The sequence below is a fragment of the Lichenostomus cassidix genome, chromosome Z (genome assembly GCF_008360975.1).
Source record: "Lichenostomus cassidix isolate B80296 chromosome Z, HeHo_3.0, whole genome shotgun sequence".
NCBI lineage: Eukaryota > Metazoa > Chordata > Aves > Passeriformes > Meliphagidae > Lichenostomus > Lichenostomus cassidix.
The window spans coordinates 55,755,669-55,759,661 of record NC_139511.1 but is presented as its reverse complement, the minus strand read 5'-3'; the positions used below and the strand labels follow the sequence as shown (position 1 = coordinate 55,759,661).

General features: G+C 39.8%; 1 long non-coding RNA gene across 1 annotated transcript; it reads right to left on the bottom strand.

The window, feature by feature from the left end:
* Positions 1–1,815: 1,815 nt before the first annotated feature.
* LOC146424958 (uncharacterized) lies at positions 1,816–3,705 on the bottom strand. The gene is made up of 2 exons (XR_014846749.1): positions 2,961–3,705; positions 1,816–2,800 (listed from the first exon to the last, which is right to left on the bottom strand). It is a non-coding gene; the product is annotated as an uncharacterized LOC146424958 (long non-coding RNA).
* Positions 3,706–3,993: the final 288 nt, after the last annotated feature.

Sequence of the window (3,993 nt, the reverse complement as noted above, 5' to 3'; positions counted from 1 at the left end):
AAATCATCAAATCCATTCAAGTCTACTGGAACTATGATAATTTGCATCAGATGAGAATTTAAACTATCATTGGAGATACAGACTCACTACAGGAATATTAAATGAGAAATGCTGCCTAGTGGGTATAGCAAAAAGTCTGAAAAAACCTTTGATCCAATTGTGTCAGTCAGTCCCTATGTTAAAAGAAAGGTGTGATAGTCTGGGGAATGCCTGACAACTTGGAGATATAAATTAATTGTAATTTAAAGTGTAGATTAGACTCACCATTTTGTAGCAGGAACAAGATTATATCTGTGGAGTTGAAACAGACTTCAAGAGTACCTCAGCCAGGAATACTTTCAGCCTGGAAGAGCAATTAGGCTTCTGCTACAAACAACTCTTATCACAGCATTTTGATACAAGTCTGGTGTGCATCCCAGGACAATCTCATCTGAAGTCAAAGAGACTTGTGCTCTTTCAGAAGAGAAACTTGCTTCAATCCAATAAGGTTATATGAAGGCAGAACATTTGGGGTGATGGTGTTTGTCTCCCGAAGTCACTGTTAGGTGTGATGAGGCCCTGCTGTCCTGGAGATGGCTGAAAGCGTACCTGCCCATGGGAAGCAGAGAATTCATTCCTTGTTTGCTCTGCTTGTGTGAAGGGCTTTTGCTTTCCCTATTAAACTGTCTGTATCTCAATCCATAAATTCTCTGTTCCGATTCTCTCCCTGATCCTGCTGGTGGGGCACTGAGTGAGCAGCTACGTGGGGCTTGGTGCCTGGCTGGGGTTAAACCACAACACAAACCTATAAATTCCCAGAGTAGTTTAAGTGCAGTCAAACAGCTACTCTGATGTGAAGATGGATTAGGAAGGAGTGAGATATCACATGTACCCTTCAATGAGTGTCAACCAGTGAAACTACAAAGGACATGGAAGGCACCCTGATTAGAAAAGAACTACTGCTAAAAGAGAAGAAAGAATCTCTTCAGAAGTAAAATAGTGTTTTGGAGCTTAGTGAGAAAGTGGCTTCATCTGAATAGAGGCTAAACTCTGGAGCTACCAATACCAATGGCAGCAATTAGCCCATTTCCCTCTAGGTCAAGGAGGAGGTGACCAGTTACCTATGTGGCAGTGTTACCAGTGACACTACTGTGGTTCTTCCTTCTCCCGACTTCTTGAGATCATGCAGTTTATTAGCTTCTTCAACACGGTAAAAGAAAATGTCCTTTGTGATGCCTTTTTAATTTTTTAAATTTTTTTTAGAATTTTTTTTAAAAAACACATCTCTTTTTTGCCAATATCAAAGTAGTTAAAGAAGACAGGAGACTTGTATAGGACACCAAGGCAAACTTCATACCAAAGGCCTGTTGACAGCGATTGCTACCAGGTATAAGGTTTCAGCTTGGAGAAAATTTAACACAAAAATTCAGATAATCAGTCATAAAGAAAAATGAGTGACAACAGAGATACAAATATTCAGTTCTTGTTAGGGACTACTTAGAATGCTGATCTCCTAGAAACATGCTCCTCAACTTATTTTAAATTTCTTATGTAATTATACCCTGTTTTCAAGTTGTCACTGCACAGAGGCCCATTTTACATAAGTTCATACTCAGGTCAAGTTCAGAGATTCTTCACAGACATCAGAGACAAGACATTGTCCTTCTGCCAATGTGGTTTTGCTTCAAGCTACAAGAAGGCTGAAGTAGCTACTGTAAGGAATGTTTGCATTTTTATTGCTTGCAGAAAGAAAGTTTTCAGTCAAGGAATGATACAAATCTAGTGTTCTGTGCACAAAGAAGGAACCAATTTGCTGTAAATAATGTTAAGGTAATGTTACTAATTACTTCTGCACTTTTTATTCAAAGGACTAAATAACACTTTATTAAACAAAAGACAAAACACAAATTGGAAGTTTAGGACAAGCTAAAAATCCAAATGTCAATATGAACATACCCTTGCTGCATTTAAAACCATACAGGCATACAAGGCTTAATACAGGATCTTAAACTGTTAATCCAGAATGGTATTCCACCTTTTGTATATGACTATAGACTTATATAGTGATGCAAAATTACCAGATAGACTATTGATTCAGAAGACTATTGCTGAGAAACTGGAATAAACAGAAAAAAGAAGTGCTGAAGTTCCATGTGTAGCTGGCTCTCTTCCACGGACATCTTTAGAACAGATTCTTATGGAGTCTGGATCCCTTGCCACACCACACAATTTATAGGTGATTATGTCCTTTCTTAAACAGCTGCAGCTGCCTTGAAGTTCCAGTACAAATGGTAGTCTCCACAGGCAAAAAAATGGATCACGAAGTAAATCCACAGAAGAGCTGAAAGAATAACCAAAACAATTTTCCTCCCCATCACATATAAGGTTAGCACATCCACTTTGGCCATCTACTGGGCCAGTTTGTTTTGTCACAGAAGGCTCTGTGTTGTCTTGAACCATTGTTGAGTTGAACTACAAGACACCTTTGAAACAAACATGTCTTGAAGTTAGAAGGAAAATTTACTGTAAACTGTTTCAATAGTTAACTGATCGGTATTTAAGGAAAATTGTACCGCTAAGTTCTAGTCTGATTTTGTTCAGCTTGCAACATTCAGAAATCAGATCCTTTCACATCTGTCAAATAGATGGATAAGCCAGGTATCAAGTTTCTATTTCATTGCAGATACTTTTGGACTGCAGTCAATACATGGTTTTGTTTGATAAAACAAAGAGGAAAAACTTCCTCGTATCATGCCACATGAATCAATGATTTTTCTGGCTTTTCTCTCAACTTCCTCTTTCTACTAAGTATTCTTGAGTCCTAAAGTGCAAAAAGCAAAGTAAAAAAGTGTTTCAGTGCAAAATATATAACTAGTATTGTCTATGCAATCCCTAAATATTCCTTTTTTAGTACAGCCAAGAATTCCACAAGGCATTTTGACCAAAGCACCATATTTAAGAGTTCCTTCATTGTTACCTACCTTGACAAATCTCTCTGCATCTCTTTATTCTTCTTCCAAATCCCCAAATAATAACTCACTAACAGAAAAAAAAATAAAGCAAATGAGCATTTTCAGTTCTTCTTAGGTCCAGCAAAACACAAATTTCTGAAGATGAGAAAGGCAACAGCAGCATTAGCTTTGCCATAGCATGACTGATGATAAAACTAAGGGGATTGTCTGTGGATGTGGTTTTATTCCCTTTTTTGTTACAACTGTACCAATACATGTAAAAAGGTTATGGAAGGCAGAGAAAAGGCAACAGAAGTAGTGATGAATCTAGGCTACAATGCATATTTAAAAATACTGGCTCAAATTTCAAAAGTGGAGTCAATTCATAGTATAGGCATGTTTTAGCATTACTCTGAAATGCCAAAATAAAATTGTGTAAGCATGTAACATAATGGAACACTTCAGAGATCATCAGAGCCAAAACACACAAGGAAACCCAGGACAACAAATTAGAGGCTTAGACTCCCCTAAAACAAAAGGCTGTTGTGTTGGTTCTGCTTGGCCTGATGTTGGGTAGCGGGGGGGGGCACACAGATGGATTCTGTGAGAAGCTGCTGGAAGCTTCCACCATATCCAGCAGAGCCAATCCCCAATGGCTCTGAAGATGGACATGCTGCTGGCCAAGGCTGGGCCAATTAGAGATGTTGGTTACCCCTCTGTGATAACATATTTAAGAAGAAATCAAAACAAAGAAGCACATGGTTTTTCCTAACCAGAGAAGAGGAAGAGATGAGAACATGTGAGGGAAAGAACATTGAGACACCAAGGTCAGTGGAGAAGGAGGGGGAGGAGGCACTCCAGATGCCAGAGCCAAGATTCCTCTGCAGGCCATGGTGAGGACCATGGTGGAGCAGCTGTGCCCCTGCAGCGCACGGGGTCCATGGGGGATGCAGAGATCCACTCACAGCCCGTGGGGAGGTGTCCACACCAGAGCAGGTGGATGCCTGGATGAGGCTGTGCTCCAGTGGGAGACCTGGTAGAGAGATGGGACCCCTGATTCCAG